Genomic DNA, 23,579 nt, shown 5'->3' with positions numbered 1-23,579 from the left:
GCCTCAGATACCTCATCTGTAAAATGGGGATTAAAAGTGTGAGCCCCACATGGGACAAGCTTAATACAAGTCCAAGTGCTTAATACAGTGCTCTGCATACAATAAGCGATCAATAAATATGATTGAATGAATGAACAAACCTGATTACCCCATATCTACTCCAGCACTTAGAACAGTGCTTGCACCATAGTAAGCGTTTAACAAATACCATCATTATTATTATTATTATTGTCCCGAGCAGCAGTTCCAAAAACCCCTTTCCTACTTCAGTGCCATCCCTCATCTTCCCTGGTAAGCATCTGGTTTTGTCCTCACTGTCTCCTGTTGACTTTTTCCACCCCCAACCTTCCACTTCCAACAGGTGCCACCACAGCCTCACCCCATCTGTTTTCTGGTTCTGCTTTCATTATCTGATCATGCATGTGCAGAACAGTCATGGACAAATACTGAAGCCCTTGAGTGACACAGATCCTCGGATGATTAGATACGATCGATAGAGCCTAAAGGGTAGAAGGTGAACTTGAGATCATCTCGCTCATCTCCCTACCTTCAGGCAGGGACTGCGCCTAGACCTCCCAATTTTAGGGAAAATAAGCAATGGTATTTATTGAGCGCTTACGGTCTGCAAAACACTGCACTAGACACTTGGGAGAGTACAACGCAACATTTGATAGATACGTTCCCTGCCCAAGTTGTTCTTCCCTCCTACAGCCTGTACTTTCTGGATTCACTAATGTGGCAGTCCTGTGAATGACTAGAGCTCTGTCTTATCCATGTGGGAGTTGGGCAAATCAGAGATAGAGAAAGCAGTTTCAGATACTTCAATAGAGAGTAGTTCTCCATCTGTGGGTCTCTCTAGAAAGGGGGTGAATTCTTCCTCGCCTCTCTTTGGCCCACAAGCTATTTCTGACTGGCTCTCTTCAGGACCACCCACCATCACGGCCTGGTTTTTTTTTTGATCCCTCACCACAGAGAGAACAGTCAATCCCTGATTCACCAGTGCGTCATTTAGCACGTGCTGATCTATTTGGCCTTGGCTGCAAGTTGTTCCCTCTTTTCCTTTCACTCCTCTTCATCAAAGCCTTCTTTACCCCCAAAAGAGAATGGGGCTGACCCATGGAGTGATTCATACTGCCCGGGTGGTGGGGCTCTGAGATCAGAACTCCTGACCACCTCCCCGACCCAACCCCGGCTCACCAGCCTGATGCCGGTTACCCAACTTCCTCGGAGCAGTTCTTTTTCCTCTCCATTCAACCTCTCTCATTTTCTTTTCTGTGGTGATGACAGCAGAACGACCTCCTGACCAGGCTGGTTGGCAAGCTGGGCATTTGCCTAAGGTCAAGACCAGTCTGAAGAGATGAGCCTTGCATCCCTGCTTCTTTGTCATGGTGACTCAGCTGAACTTCTAGTTCAGGGAAGTGGCATGGTCAGAATAACCATTTTAATCATTCAGTCACCTCTCCAGCTCAGAGAGCAGGAAATGGAAGCCTTAATCGGAAGACATATGATGGGGAGGTGCAGAGAACGGCGTTGAAATATGGGACCTAGGTCGGGAAGTACTGCCGAGATTTGGGGAAGCTTCCACCAGAGGTGTGGAATGGTGAGGGTGAGGCAGACACTCAAGTATTGCATTAACTTTCCCTGCCTCTGTTTCCCCATCCTCTGCTTGGCAAAGGCAGGTAGGAGCAGGGCCAGAAAATGAAAAGAGAATGTCATTCAGTCCAAAATATTTTTTCTGATATTTGTCAAGCACTTTACTGTGTATCAAACACTGTTCTAAGCACTGGGGTAGGTACAAATTAATTAGTTTGGATTCAGTCCCTGCCCTGCATGGGGCTCACAGTCTAGGTACCAGGAAGAACACGTATGCCTGTTTTACAGTTGAGGAAACTGAGGCACAGAGAAGTGAAGCGACTTGCCCAAGGTCACACAGCAAGCAATTGACTGAGCCGAGATTAGTACCCAGGTCCTTCTGATTCCCAGGCTCCTGCTCTCTCCATCAGGTAACATGGCTTATTGGGAGAGTACAATAGAATAAGTAGACATGATCCTTACCATCAAGGAGTTTCCAGTATAGCTGAAGAGACAGCAGGAGAATAAGTTACAGATAGGAGGGAGCAATAAGAATATGAAGATCTGTACCCAAGTCCTACGGGTCTGTTGTGAGTATTTAAGTGCTTAGGTGGAACAAAAGTTCTGAAGTGGCAGTGGGGGGATATAAAGTGGGAAGATTAGAAATTAATCAGGACAGGCTTTCTGGTGGAGATGAGGTTTCAAGAAGGGTTTGAAGATGAGAAGAGCAGTTGTCAGATGTAAGTGGAGAGGGAATTCCAGGCAGAAGGGAGGGAGGATGGAAGTAAGAGGTTGGTGATAGGAGAGATAATAATAATAATGTTGGTATTTGTTAAGCGCTTACTATGTGCCGAGCACTGTTCTAAGTGCTGGGGTAGACATAGGGGAATCAGGTTGTCCCAGGTGGGGCTCACAATCTTAATCCCCATTTTACAGATGAGGGAACTGAGGCACAGAGAAGTTAAGTGACTTGCCCACAGTCACACAGCCAAGTGGCAGAGCTGGGATTCGAACTCATGAGCCCTGACTCCAAAGCCCGTGCTCTTTCCACTGAGCCACGCTGCTGAGAGATGAGGGGGTACAGTTAATGGGTTAGTTTGATATGATATTGTTTGAGTTAGGATTAAGGGGGAGAAGTGGGGAGAGAATTGATGGAGTTCCATAAAGCCAGTGGTCAGGAGTTTCTGTTTCATATGGAGAGGAATGGGCAACCGTTGGAGTTGTTTGAGAAGTGGAAAAAAATGCAGGATAACATTTTAGAAGATGATTTGAGAAGCAGAGTGAAGTATCCCTGTAGACTGTAAGCTCCTTGTGGGTGGGATTGTGTCTACCAACTCTGTTGTAATATACGTTCCCCAGCATTTAATGCAGTGCTCTGCACATGGTAAGTGCTCAATAAATACCATTGATTGATCGAAGAATGCACTGGAGGCAGGGATGAAGGAGGGATGAACGGTTGTGGAGGAAAAAATAGCAGGATTTGACGCCAGTCTAAATATGGGGTTGAAAGGGAGGAGCCAAGGATAATGTCAAGGTTATTGGCTCAAAAATCTGGGAGGATGGTGGTGGTGTCAACTGTGATGGGAAAGGCAGGTGAAGGAGAGGATTAGGAGGTGAAAAGTGGAGTTCAGTTTGGGACATATTGAGCTTGATGTACCAGGAGGACATCCATATCGAGATGTCCTTGCATTTGGATTTGCACTCTTTATTCACCTCTCCCTCAGCCCCACAGCACTGACGTGCATATATGTAATTTATTTATATAAATATCTGTCTCCCCCTCTAGACTGTAAGCTTGTTGTGGGCAGGGAACGTGTCTACCAACTCTGTTTTATTGTACTCTCCCAAGTAATTAGTCCAATGCTCTACTTAGAGTAAGTGTTCAATGAATATTGATTGATAGAGATGTCCTAGAGGCAGAAGGAAATGAGAGATTGTAGAGGAGGCAGGAATTTGGAGCTAACAAGTAGGCTTGGGAGTCTTTTGCATAGAGGTAATAATTGGAGAGCAGATTGGTTCCCTAAGGGAACGAGTGTAGGTTAGGAAGGAAAGGGGACCCAGAACAGAGCCTTGAGGGACATCTACAGGTGGAAGGTAAAAGAAGAGCCCCAGGGAAAGAGAATGAGAAATATTTTTCAAAGAGGTCAGAGAAGAACCAGGAGAATTCTGTGTCAGAAAAACCAAAGTTAAATAGTGTTTCCTGAAGAAGAGAGTGGCCCATAGTATTGGAGACAGCTGAGAGATCAAGGTGGAATAAACTGGAGTAAAATCCATTCGATTTGTCCTGAGGGAGATCATCGGTGTCTCTGGAGAAAGCAGTCCCAATAGAATCAGTGGGGAGGAAACTAGATTGTAGTTGGTTAGGAGAGTTAGAGAAGGGGAAATGAGAGCAGAGGGTGTATACAACCCAGTCAAGAATTTCGGACATGGATGGAATAGCTAGATGGGGCCATGGGGTCCAGAGAAAGTTTTTATAGGATAGGGGAGACATGGACATGACGAAAGGCGAAGAGGGAAAGGTCACCAGAGAGTGAGTGGTTGAAAGATGGCTGAATATGCAGTATGTAGCAACTCTTTCAGTGTCACGAGGAAGAGCAATATATGTTGTCTCCTCGAAATTTAATTTTGTGTTGCAGAGAATTTTTGTCTTTGAATGCTGCCATCAAGTCACCCAGTCTCCTTTCCAAATCCTTCCCTTGTGCAGGCCCCACTGGGTACCGTGAGTACCTCAGGATGACGGTGGAATTGGTTTGAAGGTCTTTTCACAAAGCAAAGTGAGATGCCCAAGCCTGGCTAGTTGTTGTCTTATTTTAGTTTACAGTAGACCCTCTTGCTTCGCTAATTTGGCTTCACCTACATACAGACTCTCAGAGAACCCTGTGGGCTGGGTTCTCCTCAGGAAGGAGGAGCAGTAGATTTAGAAGATGAGGGAAGCTTAGCAGTAAAATAAGAGGAGGGAAATGGAGAACATCAAAAAGGAGGGAAATAAGCCTTTATGATAGAATGCCTATCATTCTCGATTCCTAATCCGCCTTTTAACGTTCATGTGGTTTCCTGTTTGTGAACCATATAGAAAGCTAGAATAGAGGAGCCCAGGTTCCCAGATTAATCCTAATATCCATTTTCATGCCATTCCCCTTGGTTGTGTTGCCATTTTTGGGTGTTGATGGACAGGAACTGGGATCATTTCATTCTGCTTTCTATTTCTTTTTCATTTGTTGTTCCATCCATACTCAGGGTCACTTCAGTCATTAGCCAAAGTGCACAATAACTAACCGTTTCTAATTGAACAGCTCCTTGCCACCCCATCAGGTGACTCTCCTTTTCCAAAGAACCCCCTGCATTAATCAGAGATGGAAGGGCCCCTCACGAAGCCCCTCATTCACTGAGGCATACTGAAAGGAAGAAGGAGGGGAGAATTTGATCAGAAGACCAAGGAGGGGAGAATTTGACCAGAAGACCCCTTTGGCTGTAACTTTCCAAGGCCCACCTAGCCTTAAATGGTCGGGTCTCTGCCTCTCTCACCCAGTCCTCTGCCCCAAATCCTACTGCCGATCCCAAACAGCTAGTCTGGCTGAAGGATGCCAGAGGAGGAATTTCTCGGGTGCATTCATAAACGATCATGCATCATCCTGTGGGCATTGGGCCACATTTTAGCTGGACTGCAGAAGAAGCAGGGCAGCTGACAGACAAGGGCAGAGACTCTGACTTCTGTCTCGACCAAAGATCCCAGACCCTTTTCCCCCTGAACCTCTCATGGAGAGGTTTAGCTATTGAGGAGGTCAGGGCCTGAGCAGGCGAGTGAAGATGTGCTATCCGTTCACATGCTACAGCGCTGTGCAAACAGTAGGCACTCCGTAAAGAACAACAATAATTATAGCATTTGTTAAGCGCTTACTATGTGCCAGGCACTGTACTAAGCGCTGGGGCGGATGCAAGCAAATTGGGTCGGACCCTGGCCCTGTCCCACATGGGGCTCGCAGTCTCAATCCCCATTTTACAAATGAGGTAACTGAGGACCAGAGGAGTTAAGTGACTTGCCCAAGGTCCCACGGCAGACAGGGTTGCGGAGCCGGGATTAGAACCCGAGTCCTTCCGACTCCCTGGCAAGTATTCTATCCACTAGACCACACTGCTTCTGATACCACTGATTGATTGATTTTCCACACACATACACTTAACTCCTAAACTCTCGGGGGTAAACAATCACGTTTTAAGTCCAAACGGTTCAGGGAAGGGAGAACACATAGATTAAGTCCCGCCCCAGTATTTATCTGAATGATCTTCCGTTGCCGATCTCCTGCACTGGTGGAGGCAGAAGTCTGCTGCTATTTGTCATATCTTTTTCAGGTTCCTCCTTTGCATTTGCTCCTCACAGTGACTGTAGTTCATGTGAAATGAGGAGTACCCATCAGGGCTTCTCCCCTCCCAGTCTAATCAACCCAATTTGTCCTGCGTTTTAAACTCCTTTAAGACCAGCTCTGTATCTCTCGCTCAGTCCCGCTCTCCCTCATGCTTAGTACAGTGCTCAGTCCCCGGTAGGTATTCATTAAATACCACTGTTAAACTGACTGCACTGCTCTTTAAGGATACGATGTGAACTTGAACCCAGAAGTCAGATGATCGTATTTATTGAGCACTTAATGTGTGCAATCAATCAGTTGATGGTATTTATTGAGTACTGTACTAAGCACTTGGGAGAGTGCAATATGTGAGCCCATTGTTGGGCAGGGATTGTCTCTATCTGTTCCTCAATTGTACATTCCAAGCGTTTAGTACAGTGCTGTGCACACAATAGGCGCTCAATAAATAAGATTGAATTGAATGAATGACTGAACCTCTGAAAAGTTAACCAAAAGAAGGGCTGAGACGTTGAGTTGTACAGATCTTGTTTCTTATTTATGAAATCTCAAAATAGCTGGATCCAAGGGTCATCAGTCCCTTAGGGTTCAAAAGTCTCCTGAAAATAAACTCCCTCTAGGATACTCTATAGAAAAATCAATTTAATAGTCTGATACCCAAAAGAGCATTTGCACTTGGCCATATGCAGCATTTAGTTCAGTCTATGAAATGACAGTTCATACTAATCTTGTTTAATTAGCCCTAATTGACTGCCAGCATCCTTAATTCATATTTGGCATTGAGACTCAGGATTTTTCTGTGTGTGACAGAGGGGAGGGAAAAAAAAGGTCACCAGTGTAAACTACGAGGTGGGTGGAAATCTTTTTTTTTCCCCTTCCTGATGAGATGGGCAATGTATAAAATGGCTGTAGCTCATCACCTTCAATATCAGAATATTTTCATGAGGTTCAAAATAGTTTTTCACAGCCCAGGCAAATCAGCCTGGGAGTTAGGAACATGAGCACTAATCCTGGCTCCCCAAGCACCTAGCCCACTGTTATGCCTCTACAGACCTGCAGTAAATATATGCGCTGACATATAGGTTTACTATGTGACCTGAGGTAAATATTTTTAACCCCCGCTGGGCCTGAGTTTCTTTCTTTGTCCAGTGAAGGTAATATCCACTCTGCTACAGAGATACAGTGAGTGTTCGTCATGGGTTCGAATTCCGGCTCCACCACTTGTCAGCTGTGTGACCTTGGGCAAGTCACTTAACTTCTCTGTGCCTCAGTTACCTCATCTGTAAAATGGGGATGAAGACTGTGAGCCCCACGTGGGACAACCTAATTCCCTTGTATCTACCCCAGCGCTTAGAACAGTGCTTGGCACATAATAAGCGCTTAACAAATACCAACATTATTATTATTATTATTATTCATGTTTTTTTCTATTCCTTTTGGAAATCTGTTCTTTTTAAATGTCAGGGATTGATTCGGAGAAGGGCCTGGATTCTGTTCTGACAAAAGACTTGGCCAAGAAGCTCTTCCACCTGCAACTTTTCTTCTGCTGCTCCTTTCCTCTGATTCAGTCTCAAAGGCCTGGGTCTGGCCTGCAAACTACGCTTTCTGCTGCTAAGCCCAGCTACACCCTTGGCTCTCGGATTTAGAAGTGACTTCAAAGACCTTAGAGGTGGCTGGGGTTGGCCCTTGGGCAGAGTCAGAGCTGAGTAGGTGAGGACTCAGTGGGAAGCAGTGTTCCTAGTGAAAAGAGCATGGGCGGGTTCTAATCCCAGATCTAATGCCAGCCCTGTCACTTGCTGTGACAAGCAAGTCACTTAGCTTCTCTGTGCCTCAGTTTCTTCATCAATAAAATGGGGATTAAATGCCTCTTCTCTGTTTTACTTAGATTAGGAGCTCCATGTGGGGTCAAGAACTGTGACCAACCTGATTATCTCATATCATCAGTCAGGCGATGTTTGTTATTGAGCATTTACTGTGTGCCAAGCACCTTTCTAGTACTTGGAAAAATCAGTTCAATAGAGTTGATAGACACTATCCTTGCCCACAAAGTACTTCTAGTCTAGAGAGTGACATAGTTTCAAATAAATCACAGGTAGGGGAAATACTTTACGGCTGGGGGTGGGATGTATTTACCCCAGCACTTAGGACAGTAGTTGGCACATAGTAAACAAATAGCACTAATTATTATTATTATTATATGGCACTTGGAGGCAAAAGACTGTATTTCCTGTGATGAATCTCGAGGCGTTGTTGATGGGTGGGAGAAGACAGAGAAATGGTCTTGGTGGCCGAACTTTAAGCCCGCACAACGTATCGGCTACAGCTGTAGCACCACAGTTTCGAAACCTGTGAAAATCCAGCGGATGGGCTTTGCTAGTGGTCTGCCGGTGCCGATCGTTAAAGGTATAGCGTGGATGAGGGCTTGAATGAAAGGTGATAGTAAGATGATGATATGATGATGCCAGAGGAGAAATGGCCATCTCATTCCGGGGGAGAGAAATATGTTTGACTGCATTCTGACCTTTTAAGAGCAGGCTTAGTTATCACTCCAACATTATACAGTCATGTCATTGTGTCTGATGTTCTTTGGGGGAGTAGAGAATTTTAGAGACTTTCCAAAGCACCTCGTACAGTTCTTTCTATTCGGTAAATCGTCAGTAAATTTCACTGATTGATCTGTGGACCCAGGTCTCAGAACCCTGCACAGATTTGGTATACAGACCTTAGTCCAGAACAATGCTTCATCTAGGTTGAGGGCTCCGGCCCACAACACCGCCTCCTAACTTCTCCTCTCTTCTTCCCCTTACCTTCCTCTGTTTCTACAGCACATACTTTCTGTGCGTCGGCTCACTTGGCAGTGCAAAGCCTAGTCACAAGCCAGGCACGTGGACCCCTTCACCTTCTCTTGCTGCAGATGAGATTGGGTTGATTGAGACTCCTCCTTCCCTCCCACCATTCTGAGAGTTTGGCTTGGTCTGAGCCAGGCTGAGCACCAGATTTGCAGTTGGCAGTTATTTTACTGAGTTACAGAAAGGCGGGTGAGGCCAAGGAGCCCAGAGTCCTCATCTTGGACCTCCTCGGGGCTTCCGGCTCCTTAGGGACAGGGAGTACTGTGGTCTATCACAGATATAGAGTTGCATGCTAAAGGCATGTGAGGATGGTGTTGCAAAGAAGCTTCCACAGGGGATTCTCTCTCACTCCTGTTTCCAGTAGTAAGACCACGACCGGTCAGTTGTCCAGCCAGGAAAGGGACCTGACACCCCCGTGCCCTGACGTGGCTTGTCCTGGCTTCAGCCTTGGATTTTTGACCTGTTTGGGGCCTGTATTATGACATGCTTGTCTGAACCAACGTCATTTCCTCTAAATAACTTGGAAGATATAATTAACCGCGCTCCAAGATAAGACCCAGTATAACTTTCTCAATGCAACTCATTTTGTATGGATTATTCAAGTTTCCCATGGAATGTAGTCAGTTTACACATTGCTTTTGATTATCGTGCCTACAAAATCAAATATAAAGAGGCATCTTGACTTAGGGAGAAATTATTCCAGCTCAGAGAATTATCTTCACATAGCAAAAAAAAAAATTATCCCACCAGTCCAACCTGTTCTAGATGGTGTCATGTGACTCAGTAAATTCTGTTTGATCTACCAATTTTGAGCTAAGCTCTGGTTTTCATGATTCTCCCAGAGCAGATGCCACCCAAGGGCAAGGAAAGATCAGATGATCTCTGGCTGGTGAGCAGAAAGCCTTTATAAACATGATGGGAAAATCTGTTTGCCAAACTTCCACCCATAGCAGTGAATAACATGCTGAGTGTCCTCTGTGACCACATTAAGGGTTTGTTGTTGCTTTTTTCATTTTAATGAAAATTTTAATATTATTAAGTGGAGTAAAATACTGGTAATTTGACTTCAAATTAATCTGCTAAGTGTGTGAAGTCACTGAGATGGGTTAACAAATCACCCTTCCTGGGGAATGGAACAGAGTTCAAAACATTATCAGAGAGGGTGAGGTGCAGGCTTGCCTGGAGATTAGCTTACATAGACCTATTGACCTCTGGAGGTCTCTTCCAGCCCCAGGTTCTTGGTAAATGAGAAATATGCCTCTTGGGGCATTATTAATGTAAACATCCTGACCTGAAGTGGCTTAACTCCAGACCAGAAGACTGTGTAATAGACTGCTGAGGAAAGATTCTAAAGTGCCCAAATCCAGGTCACTGACTTGCAATTCTATCCTCATATCTGAAGTTATTTCAACTAAGAAGAAATTGGTGTTTGGCTGCAGGGAGACCTAGGTTCTTTCCCAGGTCTTTGGGGATTTTTAAGCAAGTTGTAATGAAAACATCTTAGCCAAGTGCAGAAATTTCTGGGATGTTTTCTTTTTTAAACTGACATTTTGTTCCCTTTCTCCACTTATCTTTTGGGATTTCCAAATTTGACTCCTGCTGTATTCTTAACTTTCGATTTGAATTCAATTTTCTTTCAGGGAAGGTTTTGGGGTATCTTTTATGATTCTGCTTCTCCTAGTTTCTGACTTCTTTTTTATGTTATGTGTCTAAAACCTCCTTTTATACCACTTCCTCTGCCTCCAGATAAACTTTTCTTCCTCTTCTACGTTCTGGTCTCCTAACCTCTTCCTATCCTACCCTTTTAAGGCAACTTGTATGGCTTTCTTGATTCAACTCTTTGCAGTGTCCCTCCACCCCGCCTCCCCCCTGCCCCAGTCTTCTGATTGGGTGAGCCATGATGTTCGGTTTTACAGCTAATAGTGGTTCAGACCTAAAACACAGAGTTGCTTAGAAAGAAGCAGTGGTATCTTAGAAGTGTGTGCCTTGTCGCTTTCCTTACATCTCCTACTGTTCTCCACTTAGGCATATGCAATATATGGGTTTGCATTGGCTAAACTACTTTTGAGTGAAATACAGGCGTGCTTGGGTGCCCGTATTTGATGGTACGCAACTCCATTGAAGGAGTTGATTTACAGCATACTCGTGAGCTGTTTTGCCTGATTGGTTCCTGCAGACAGGATCAGATTGATTGGCACATCTGCCACTCACACACGTTTCCTCCCCTATCGCTTCTTGTCGGAGATCAAATGCAAATTTAAACTCGCCCCCGTGAGTCTAACACCCCTCTGAGTTATTCCTCCAAGTTATTCCTTGGAGAGGAGGCAAGGAAAACACTAAAGCAGCTCCCTTCTGGCTCCTCAGGAGGAGTTGAGCCACCCTGGGGCATTTCCCTCCATAACCTCTGGCCTCGGCCACCGCTCCTTCAAGGGACAGAGAGAAGGCGGAGGGGGACTGTGGTCGGGGTTGTGGCAGTGGAGGGGGACGCAGAGCCTGCTATGGGAGGCGCGGGGACAAGGCTCACTATACTGTCCAATTCCACTCTTCCCCAGCCCCCCCACTTGTCCCTAGGTCAGCGACGAATGTAGTTTAAACAACCTAGATGACGGGTGAGGTAATGAGATACTGCAGCAGCTTCTTTGGTCTTCTTGGAGGACGTCACCAAATAAGAGGGTCATAGTTCATAATGACAATTATCCTTCAGGAAACTCTGTTTCATTCTTTCTGCTGGATTTCGAGAAATGGCTAATGGAATATCTTGTTGTCCATCATTAAATTAAATGCCCAAGAATTATTTTTTAACTCCAGTAAAACACCTAACGAGCTTTAACTGTCACTAGGCTTTGAAATAGCAAAATAGGTCAGTCTCAGTAAAGGTGGGTTAAAAGATAGTAATATTGAAGCTAAGTTGGTATCCACTTGCATAGTTTTGGCCGGAAAGACTGATATAAAGGCCGTTCTGTTGCATTGGCTATTTAAATGTGCTGGTGCTGTTTCAGTACTGCTTCTAACTATCCCAGTCTTCCTGAAACCACTGCTTGGAGAGCTATGCCATCCCTGGATGCTGCATGCCAAGCTGGTCTGCCCATCACTGTTGTCTCCTGGCAGGCTACAGCTATGCCGCATCGTTTAAGGTTAATTAACAAGGATGAAGTATTAAGATCTTCAGTTGAAAAGACCTGCTACATAGAATTTTCCACTTGACTGTAATTCCGAAGGGATGAAATGCTTGGGCCAATTGGAGGTTTTCAACCTACAGAACCCATGTGGAGACTTCCAGCAAAGTAAATTTTTCTCCCTTTGTGTTACAGGAGCACACGGCACTATACATTAGATGAAAGAAAACACTGGCATCCACTCATAGCTGCAGCTGGTGTTTTGTTTGGTTAAGTTACACATTCCCCAATCTTTCAATAATATTGAAAACAGATTTTAAAATAAACTTTAAATGGATGACCTTTAGTGGAACAGTTGTTTCAGTAATTAAACCTCTCTTTCTCCCTGAGGTGGGATCGTTTTGATTTCTTAACTGGTGGAGTATGATAAAGGGATTTTTTCCCCCAAACCTACAATCCCCAGAGGACATGTATTAATTACTCTATATCCCAAGACAGTGTATTTGGATTCTTGATGGAAATTCTTTTTTTTTAGGCTGCCTGCCCCCTATGTAATTTATGTTACAGGTGTTCACACAAAGCTCATCTCCCATAAAACACATACTAAAAAATCTCACTTCCTGTTTGCATTGTCCAGATTATGCAATGTAAATTAATATGTGATGGAGGGGAGCGAAGGTTAGAGAAGAGAGTGTGTATATTCGAGAGTGTGTGTGGCTATGTTGAGGGTGTTGGGATTTTTTTTATCTTTACCTGTTTAGTTGGACTCAAACTTTGTTTTCATTATAAAAAGTTTTAAACAGGCTACAAACATTTCAGAGCTACAATAGAAATCAGAGGAATTCCAAATTACCCCTCTTACTAAGAGAGCTGTTCATTTTCTTCTTATCTTTTTTATGAACTAGATAAAGCATACAGTTACTCTCAAAACGTAGTGATTTTATATTTCAGAAATCTAAACAGCCGGTTAGCTTTATGGTGCGTAATAAACATGACCAGTTTTCTCCAGGATGACACTTGTTTTATTACAGGTCCTAAAAGCTATTTCAGTTGTTGTGGTAACAACTTCGTTTTTTTTTTCAAGCTTTTTTATAGAGTGGGTTACTTTATTGACGCGTGGGCTCAGTCAAAGAAACAGTCACGTGTGTTGAGGGGGAGGGCGGGGTTTCCTCTCAGATTACAGTGCAGGAACTAGATGTTTTTTTAAGTGGTTTCAGGTTAGGAGCAAGATTGTGATCAAATTGATTAGACTAAGTGTAAGTGCAGGGAAGAACCAGCAGAGCAATCACTTCTGCAATAGCATGTATTATTACATGATTTGGATATAAAATGGTGAAAGTTTTAGGGAATATTCTGGAAAAAACACTTCAGTCAGTCAATGTTTTTTATTGAGCACTTACTGCATTCAAAGCACTGTCGTATATACTTACACAATACAACAGAATCGGCAGGACACCTTCTTTGCCCACAAAGAGCTTACAGTCTAGAGAAGGAGACAGATATTAATATAAATAAATTTGTGCCAAGGGACTGGTGAATATCAAGTGCTTCAAAGGGTAAGCACTTGGCCCAAATTGGTTCAAGATTCCTCCCCTCCCTCTTCATCCAAACTGTTCTCTTTAAGCCATCTGCCCCCTAACTTGCTAGTTCTTACCAAGTGGTTATTCTAATTTGATTTTCCCATAACATGAGTTCCACGGTTTTATCGGGAACGACTCTAATGTGTTTCCTAGAGGTTGACCTTGATAAACTTCACGGACTGACGAATCGTCACTTGTTTCCAGTGATGGGCACCCATTGGTTTGGTCACCATATTAATAAGTAATAATGGATTACCTTTTACAACCCAGAAGGAAAATGTAATTCGGCAGGTACTTGAGTTAATAATAAGGGTGTTCTTTAAACACCTTTTTTCCCCTTTACAGGTGATCAACCCATCTTAGAGAAAGAACAAGAGACCGAAAGGAGATTTCCACATGTGTTACATTTCTAGATTTGTGCTACTTAGACTGCCTAATACCTGGCCCCAATTTTCACTTGGGAAGCCAGTTCTTTGAGGAGTCCTGAATCTTGAGTCTCTCTGTTGGAGATGGTAGTGCCGCGGAATCTTTTCTGGAGTTGAGGATTGCTCCCTGCAGTCGGCTGCTAACTTGTCAGATTGAAGTAACAAAACTTTCTTTAAAACCTCATTAAAAATCTAAAAGAAATGCTTTAAAAATAGGTGTGCACTGGTACCAAGAATAGCATTTTTTAAGTAGGTCAGGGATTTTAGAACAGAAAATCAGCTGTATTGAGGTTCTAGTACAAGGTACAACAAATCAGTATCCTGAAAGGTGGCAGAGGAAAACTAGTCTGGAGAAGGGGGAGGTCCAGAAAAAATGGACGGGGGTAATGGATGTGAAAGGATGCTTAGTTGGTCGAACTGTGTGGTGTCACGGGTTGGATTCCTATAACTTAAGTAGTGAAAACGTTAACTCACTGAAAGGCTTCTTGTGAGTTCTGTAGCTTAGACAGCCCAGTGCGTTTTTGAAAACTACTTGTTTTTTCCGTGTGACCCAGAGTATTTAGCCAACAACCTGTCTGGGGAGACAGGGTTGCAGTTTGTGCAGCCAACAGCAGTGAAGGTGCTAATACACGTTTAATGATGTCACGGGTTAGGAGAGAGTGGTTTCAAAATACTGCAAGTAAACAAGGTCACAGTGTCCCTTTTCGCTTGGGAAGATTTGTTTTTGTAAGCGGGGCTGCCAAGCAGTACACGGGTGAAGTAATTCTTCAAAGTAAACAAACTTTGAATCCCCCCCCTTTTTTTTCCGGTTGGTATTGCAGATCAACAGAATGAAACTTTGTAAGGGTAATCGGTCTTGGGTAGGAGGAGAGCTTGTTTTCAACCATTTACTACTTTTCCTTAGAAAAAAAGTTAAAAAGTGTTCTGTATTTCCACGGTTATCTCAGGGAAAGTGAAAGTGCTTCTGACTTGGGACTCTCCTGACAGGTTTTGCAGTACAAGCCGTCTCAGACATCGCTGCCTTTAACACGAAGAGGATTCTGTGCGCTTTTGCGGCTCCTTAATGATCCGTTTTACTTCTAACACTGTACCTTTGCTGCATATTTAACTGAGAATTTGATGAGGCGCCGGAAGAATGGTAGTTCAGTGAGACTTAAAAGAACAGTCTGTACTTTCTTTTTTTTTTTTTTTTTTGGCCCCTGCAATTTCAATTTACTTCATGTTCACAGGGATCTTGTACCACTCACACATTTCTCATCTTCCACGTTTTAAGATTGGGAGCGTACAAGGGACGGGAACCTGATCCCGAGCAGTTCCTTTAAGTTGGTGGACTGGGTATGTTTCAAGGAGCAGCAGCAGGACTACTGATCCTCGGAAGCCTCACTGCCTCACTGTTGTAAATTCGGACAACCTGGAGAGCTTTTTTTTTTTTTTTAAACCTTTGAGTCGCTCTACAAACTCAGGATCTGAAAGTGGTCCCTTTACCGATTTAAAGAGCAACCAGCGGCCTCAGAGAAGGAATCTGCTTCAACATATTTACAACCTGCTCACTCTTCTGTAAGACCTCAAGTAAGTTCTTTTGCCTTCTTTTTTCCAGCCCAGGCTGTGTGCTTTCTCTTCGGGCTTACTGACTTTTGTGGATTTGTAACTCTCTTTAGGCAACTTCATCGTCATTCATTGTCAAGTTTTTTTTTGTTGTTCATTTTAACCGTATTTAAGCGCTTACTATGTTCCAGACACTGTACTAAGCCCTGGGGTAGATACTAGCTAGTCAGATTGGACATAGCCTGTGTCCCACGTGGGGCTCACAAGTCTCGATCCCCATTTAATAGATGAGGTACCTGAGGCCCCACTGAAGCCCTGTGACTTGCCCTAGTTCATAGAGCAGGCAAGTGGCGGAGGCAGGGACTACAACCAGGACATCTGTCTCCCAGGCCTCCCCCTCTAACCCCAGAATGGGAATATGCACACAGGGTGGGGGAATTCTAGAAGTAAGCAAAAGCATGACCTACAAATGGCAATGAAGACTTGATCGGGGAAGAAGGGGCTTGGTTTTTGCCCTTCCCAACCACCTGTTGTCTCTAGGTTTCCAGCGCTGAGCAGGCCTGCGATAATTGCAGAAGCTTAAAAAATAAAAAAAGGAGGGTGGGGCAGGGAGTGGGAGAAATGAGGAAGCAGAAATTCTTGCTCTTGAAGCCCATAGCTCGGGTGCATTGTCCCCAGTCACTGGAACCAGGGGAACTGCTCAAGTGTGGAGCGTCTCTCCTGAGCATCCTGCCCCTCTCCCTTTAGAATTGCCAAGGTTTGTGCAGCACAGGAATAGGGTCTATGGGAGAAGCTGAGGAGAGATGAAGGAGGAACACCAAAACCCTAAGACGGTGATTCATAAGAATGTCACTAGACAGAGTGAGAAGAGAGGAAAGTAGGGCAAGTGTTGTTACCTGTTGACATCAAGCAGACTGTAGGGGAACACCAGTCATGAAGTGACCGGCTCTTCTGTTCTTTCCTTCCATTTGAGAGCTCTGTTCTTGTGGGTTTCCAGAGAATGTCAATTTAATTACTTCAGCTCAAGAAGCAGCAAGGCATCTGTTAGTCATATTTATTGAGTGCTTATTGTGTGCAGAGCACTGTACTAAGCAGTGGGGAGTACAGTACAACTATAAACAGGCACATTCCCTGCCCACAACGAGCTTACAGTCTAGAGGGGGACACAGACTGTATTATATAAATATATATTATAAATATATAGATAAATTACAGATCTTTATGTAAGTGCTGTGCTTTATTTGGATGAATAAAGGGAGCAAGTCATCCAAAGGGAGTGGGAGAAGAGGAAAGGAGGGCTTAGTCAGAGAAGGCCTCTTGGAGACGTGCCTTCAGTATGACGTCTGTCAGAGGCTGTGAAAGGACCCAGCTTCCTAGATCTAGCCTAGGACCCATCAGCTAACCTTGCTATGCCTCCATTTTCCCTTCTGAAAACGAGGATAATTGGGTTTGCTCATCCCCTAAAGCAGCTGAGTGAATTTTAAAGATTGTAACGGCCGGTGGGAATTTTAAGGGTTGGAGAGTTGACCAGGGACCTTGTAGTTGTTTGAATTAAATGACAACCAAGCTTGCAAAATGGCAGGAGAGTGTACCCAAGAACTCCACTCGAGTGCCCGAAACTGCTCCATAGCACTTGTTCTATTTGACTGGGACTTTATTGGTTAGACTGAGCTTCTGGGGCTGGCACAGATTTGCTGTGTGACTTGGGGAAAGGGCCTAGTTCTGCTTATTTCCCCATCGGAGCAAGAATAGTGTCCGCACCTTCCCCACTCTTTTTCAACCTTGCAGGGGCTTCATGAGCTCTGAGTATTTTGTTTTCCTCATCATGGAAGTACTTATATCATTCTGAGAATTCAAGAAGCTTTCGTTAAATTCAAGTCCTGGATGCTCAGGGGAGTTTAAAGCAGGGATGGATAAATTCATCATTATTCACAGGCTGCTCTGTTCGGGTTGACCTGGACGGCTCTCTCCCAGAGCTGCCCCTCCTAATTAAAGGTGAAGGTGGTTGCCATCTGTTTCCTTTCATTCAAATCAACGGGGGATCGTGAGTGGAGAAAAGCGTCCCCTCTGTCACAGTTCCCTGCGTCTTCTGAGCAAGCTTTCTCCCCAGTCAGTGACCCAGATGGTCATTGATGATCTTTCTTCGTCTTGAAATGGAAGGTCACACAAGTGTGCCTGTATCTCCAAGAAAATAAAAAATAAAAAAGACAGCCTCCCTTCCCTCCCCCCACCCCCAATAATTAGAGCAAGGTTTGTCCAGTCAGTTTTCACCGTGAATCATATCTGAAAGTATTGTAATCCCCAGGGTGTCGTTTCTGTCTCTTCTGCCTTGGAAGCCACCGCGGGCCAGAAAGGGGTAGGGGGCTTGTTCTTATTGATTTCCCGTCTACTCATACAAGGCTCCACGTTCCAGTGAGGTGTCATCACGAGGTGGGGCAGACCACCCGGTGAAATTTGGGAAGAATACTCTTGTTTGGCACAGAAGCACCTGCTGGCCACCACATGATTCACTGATGCCTTTTAGGGACCGATCTCACAAGCCGCTATGGGCCCCTCCCGCCTCGTGGGGGATAAATGATTGAAGGGACTTGCATTGCTCATCCTCCAGTGAAACAATAAGGCATTCAGTCCTCCCACAGAAGTACATTACAGGAGCATTTAGCCACTTCATGGGCATGACCTAATTTTTTTCTGAAGTCTAGGAAGTGGGATGTTGTTTGTGAGTTTGACTCTCATCCCCTGCTGGAAAATGGGGAGAAAATAATAATAAGTAATGTATTTGTTAAAAGTGTGAAATAAGCTTAACACCTTTTTTAAACCCAGGGGTAGAGACGATATAAGCACAGACACACACAGACACAGTCCCTGTCCCAAATGGACTCACAGTCTAAGTCGGTGGGAGAACAGATATTTTGTCCGCACTTCACAGATGAGGAAACCGAGACTCAGAGAAGAAGGTACAGCTGAGCCCTTGTTTGCAAAGGAGATTGCCAAGGAAACGATGTTGTTGAGGTATCACATGGTTGTTTTGAAGCATCATTGATTAAGCTAAATTATTATCCACATTAAAGGTGAAAATTTCTGAATTCCCTCAAGGATCTCCTAGCTTCAAAATCACTTATAGCGTAAGCCAAGTATGTCCCAGTTCCCAAATACTTTAGAATAACGCTAGCAGTCACCCACATAAGTTTCAGCCCTTATCAGTCAATCAATTAATGATATTTATTGAGCAATTACTGTGTGCAGAGCACTGTACTAAGTGCTTGGGAGAGTACAACAGAGTTGCTAGGCACATTCCCCACCTGCAGTGAGCTTACATTCTAGAGGGAAAGGCAGACATTACTATAAATAATTTATGGCTATGTACGTAAGTACCGAGAGCAGGGTGAACACCAAATGCCCAAAGGGTACAGATCCAAGTCTGCTTCCCTTAAAAGAGAGGCCTTCCCAGAATTTACAGTTCATGCAGTTTTAGCATCTTGAATGTTTGACATAATTTAAACCCGAGAAAGTGTGAAGAGACTGTAGATGTAAGACTCATTACCCTGCCCACCGATAGCATTTCTAACATAACTTCGTGAGATTTGGGGCATTTCACAAGTTTTTCGTCAGCCTGTGAATGGAAGCAGCATGGCCTAGTGGAACGAGCACGGGCCTGGGAGTCAGAGGACCTGGGTTGTAATCTTGACTCTGCCACTTGCCTGCTGTGTGTTCTTAAGCAAGTGATGACTCAACTTCCCTGAGCTTCAGTTTCCTCATCTGTAAAATGGCAATTAAATACCTGTTCTCCCTCCTACTTAGACTGTGAGCTCCATGTGGAACAGGGACGGTGCCCAGTCGGCCTAGACGGTACCTACTCCAGTGTTTAGTATATTGCTTGTCAAGAGGTCATTCTTGAGGGCTCTACTGGCCAGCCACTGCAGTATAAGATGTGACCGAGAACTTTGGAATTACTAAAAGTTGGGCAGGATGGAGCAGACAATTCCCTTGGCTACTTTGGTGTGTCTCTGCACAGACATTCACCTGGATACCTGGACAGCTGGCCAGGAGGCACAACTTTTGTTGTGCTTTTTAACCAATCTGGAAACCGAAGTTACTGCTTTGGGCAGAAGGGAACCACGTAACATTAGTCTGCAGTTGAGAAGGGGCATAAATCCTCATTTCTAGTAATAATACCAATAATAGTGTTTATTAAGAGTGTACTCTGTAGAGCACTCTACTAATAAGCTAGAGGAAAGAATATACTGGTAGGAATTAGATATGGTTTCTGTCCCTGAGAGTTCACATCTCCCTCTTGCCATGGGCACGTATGTGCGCGCACATACCCATTCTGCAAGCACTTGCTCTTTCAGTTCTTTATTTGTTTGATGTACCAAGAGGGCTCCCGTTCAATCTGTTCACCGAATTCTCAAGAACAAATACATTTTCCATAGTTTTCCTATCCTTGTTTTTCTTTGTCTTGTTTAGTCTTCTGAAGAGACAGGTTTGAGTAAGGGATATAATAAAAATAAAGGTGAACTTTGAGAGTTTGAAGATTTTTATTCCAAATTTGAAAATAATGTGAAACAGAAAGTGGAGTTCCTAGGGTTATTCCTGTTGATTTTCAAGGGAATGGTCAAGCTGTAAGGTACCTCAAGATATTCTAGTCCACCTCTGCCCTTAGGTGTCTGTAATGATCAGTGCATCGGAAATGGTCCATTTGACTCCTGCCTTTAAATCTCTACAGGGGTGGAGATTTAGGGATCTATCATAAAATCTATTCTTAATGTTTAATCCCTCTTGTCTGTTTTAAATCTTTTGCTGCAGTTAACTTCCTCCAGTGCCCCAGGCCTCAGGCAGTGCTTGGGGCCCGCTCCTATTCCCTGCTTCCTTCCCGTCCTCACATTTGCCTAAATTGATGCTTAAAACAACCAGTGTTCCTGGGACTCCCAGTCCCAGGGATACAACCACAATATGCATGGCCTGACTCCTGGCCTTAGATATCCATTTGTTCTCAGAGCTATGCCAGATCCCGTTCTTCACAAGAGGCTTCTGAACCCAGAAAACTGCAGATGGTACCCTTCCCGGGAGATAGCAGCCCCTCCCCCCACCCCAAGATTCCCCCCCGGCTGTCCCAAAGGTAGTCCGATTTCTGATTACAATCCTCATCCATAAATTTTAAGAAAAGTTTATTATTTGCACCCCCTACTTTTCTGTAGATGAAATAATGCAACCCTTCAATTTTTACCTTTTTCCCATTTAGAATTTGTGCAACATTAGATGTGACCTATTCTAACATCTAACAAACTTGACCCTCAGGAGGGTGGCCTTTATGTGACATTTTATTAGCCAATTCTAACCAAATTAGTGATTTAGTGACTTGATTGTGCACCCTAAGCGAGGACAAGGCATTCCTGTAATCTGACTTCAAGCTGCCAATTGACCGTTGTTTATTTTAGCACCTTCTATACACAGAGCATTGTACTAAGCATTTGAAAGAGTACGATAGAATTAGTAGACACGTTCTGTGCCCTCAAGGACTCTACAGTCTAACTGGGAAGATGGATATTAAAATCAGTTACTGTTGGGAATAAGTAAAGTATGAAGATACGTGCATAATGGCCTCAGGGGTTGTGAGTACCTAAATGTTTACTTGCCACAGAGTGTTGAAACGTAGCAGTTGGGATTTAAATTGGGAAGATTAACAATCATCCGTGGAGGTTCTCCTAGAAATATGCTTTTGTGAGGACTTTGAAGATGTGCAGAGTGATGATCTGTGGAGGTGAAGGGGGAAGGAGCACCAGGCAGGAGGGAGAGCCTGAGCAAAAGGTCAGGGCTAGGAAAGATGAAAGTAAGGCAAAGTGAGTAGGTTGGCTTGAGAAAAACAAAGAATACAAGCAGAGTGCAGTGGGAAAAGAGAGTGGATAAGTAAGAGAGAGAGTTGAATAAGTGCTTTAAAGCCAGTCGTCAGAAGTTTCTGCATGGTGCAGAGTGGGATGGGAAATGATTGGAGGTTTTTGAGAAATGGGGAGGCATGTGCAGAGTGATACGTGAAGCAGGGTGAAGTATGGGCTGCAGACAGGTTCATCAGTAAGGTGGGTGATACAATTATCAAGCCAGGCAGTGATAAGTACTTCGACGAGCTTAATGGCCATGTGGATGGAAAGGAAGGGCAAATTTTGGAAATGTGGAGGAAGGCCAGGCAGGGTTTGGCAATAGTTAGAATATGGGAATTGCAAGAGAGGGCTGACTCAATCCTGTAAAATTGTTATTATCCTTGAGACAGGAGATTGATGTCAATTATGGTGGGAAGGTTTGGAAGAGGAGAGTATTTTGAAGGGACGATGAGGAGTTCAGAGTTGGAAGTGCTGGTGGAATATCCATATAGAGATGTCCTGGAGGCAGGAAGAAATGTGATGTTTCAGACAAGGAGAGTAGTCAGAGCAAGCGACCTGATCTGGGAAACATCCATATAGAAGTGGGAGTTAAAGCCATGGGATCGGATGAGCTTCCCTACATAGTGAGAAGTGGAGGGGACCCAGAACAGAGCCTTGAAAGATACCCCGAGTTAAGAAGTGGGTGGCAGAGGAAGAACTGGCAAAAGGAGTTGATTAAATCTTTTATTATATGTATTTATATATTGGGTATGTTGCATGCTCTGAGTTCACCTTCCAGATCACATCCATCTTGTCAGAAAGGCCATGGTAATCGGATTTTTCAGATCAAGAATTATAAAAATCACAGAGAAATTGAACAACTTTGGAAATTCAGAAGTTCAGATGGTGCAGCTACCCACAACAGAGAGCATCGACAACCTCGCCACACCCTCCAGGACCCACAGATAGATTCAAAGCTGCCATTTGATTTAATTTTTTCACGTCGATTTGTAACTCCAACGATCCTTGGGATAGTAATAAGGTAAATGCTATTCTACCCGGTTTGAAGATAGGAAGCCGAAACCCAGGGGAGAAGTGACTTCTCCATCCTTTTCCGGCTTGTTGACAGGTATGCCGAAGCTAGAATCCTGATCTCATTCCTGGTCTAGTGTGCGGACCCCTTTCCCGTCACACCTCACCATTCATTCATGCAGTCAGTCCTTGACACTTTCGACTCTGTGAGTTCATGATCTGAACGCAAGGCAGTTTAGTAGCATTCATCAGATACAGAAAAGGCAAGATGGAAGCCTGAAATCAATTTGTTTTATTGGGGCACTCAACTCTGAATCCTTAATCTGGTGGTAATTGGAGCTGAGTTTGTTTTAGAAGAAAGATGTTTTATAGGCGTTAACTTGCAATATTAGCAGGATGCCTTTTTGAAAGTCAAAAAGCATCCTTGTCTAAGGCGTTGTGAGGGGCCAATTGATAGGTTAAAGTTTTAGCTTCTGGACTTGCCCATACAACATCAAGGAAGCAGCATGGCTTAGTGGATAGAACACGAGCCTGGGAGTCAGAAAGTCCTGGGTTCTAATTCCCGCTCAGCCATTTGTCTGCTGTGTGTTCTTGGGCGAATCACTTAACTTCCTTGGGCCTCATTTACCTCATCTGTAAAGTGAGGATTAAGACTGTGAGTCTCATGTGGGACATGGATTGTGTACAACCTGCTTATCTTGTTTCCACCCGAGTGCTTAGTACAGTACCTGGCACATACTAAGCACCTAACTACCATAAATTACCCCAGCCGTGATGCTAAATCCTATCGGTATGTATGTAAATCAACAGTAGAGTATGATGCTTGCTAAATGGGGTCATATGCATATGTCTCTTTAGTTGAAGCAGAAAAAAATATAATTTCTTGATGTGACAGTTTCCCTCTTTAAATAATATTCTTGAATTTGCCCCTCAGTCCTCTCCTCAGATACCTCAGAAAGCAGAGGTAGGACCATGGAAGCAAGGGGTGAGGAATTGTGGGAAAGATAGGTCATGGAAAGGAGAGGCCTAGAAAGGTGGGATCAAGATCGCCTAGATCTAACCTCTACAGGCCCTTTCTCCAACTCGCAGTGCGGGAACATTTGGTTCAGCCCTGCTTCAAGACAGTCTCTCTGCCCTCGTTTGCATGACTGCGTATCTCCTGGCAGCGGTCTCCAAGAACAACTTCAGGAGAAACCACGCACACATTAGAATTACAGGGCTTCTCCCCAACAGCCTTGGAGGAC

At 44.2% G+C, this 23,579-nt stretch overlaps 1 protein-coding gene across 10 annotated transcripts in view; it reads left to right on the top strand.

Annotated features, from left to right (window-relative positions):
- TSGA13 (testis specific 13) overlaps nucleotides 1–23,579 on the top strand; it is a 235,058-nt gene that overhangs the window by 126,678 nt on the left and 84,801 nt on the right. For 4 of the 10 annotated variants that reach the window (XM_039913209.1, XM_039913213.1, XM_039913216.1 and 1 more), the window contains exon 4: nucleotides 14,891–15,472. The exons of 2 other annotated variants lie outside the window; for them this stretch is intronic. The gene's annotated coding sequence lies outside the window, so the exon portion shown is untranslated. The remainder of the gene's footprint in view (nucleotides 1–14,890; nucleotides 15,473–23,579) is intronic. 4 more of the 10 variants (XM_039913211.1, XM_039913206.1, XM_039913210.1 and 1 more) reach the window with 2 other exon arrangements.

Source organism: Ornithorhynchus anatinus, chromosome 10 (genome assembly GCF_004115215.2).
Source record: "Ornithorhynchus anatinus isolate Pmale09 chromosome 10, mOrnAna1.pri.v4, whole genome shotgun sequence".
In the NCBI taxonomy this organism is placed as follows: Eukaryota; Metazoa; Chordata; class Mammalia; order Monotremata; family Ornithorhynchidae; genus Ornithorhynchus; species Ornithorhynchus anatinus.
This window is presented reverse-complemented; position numbering and strand designations above follow the sequence as displayed.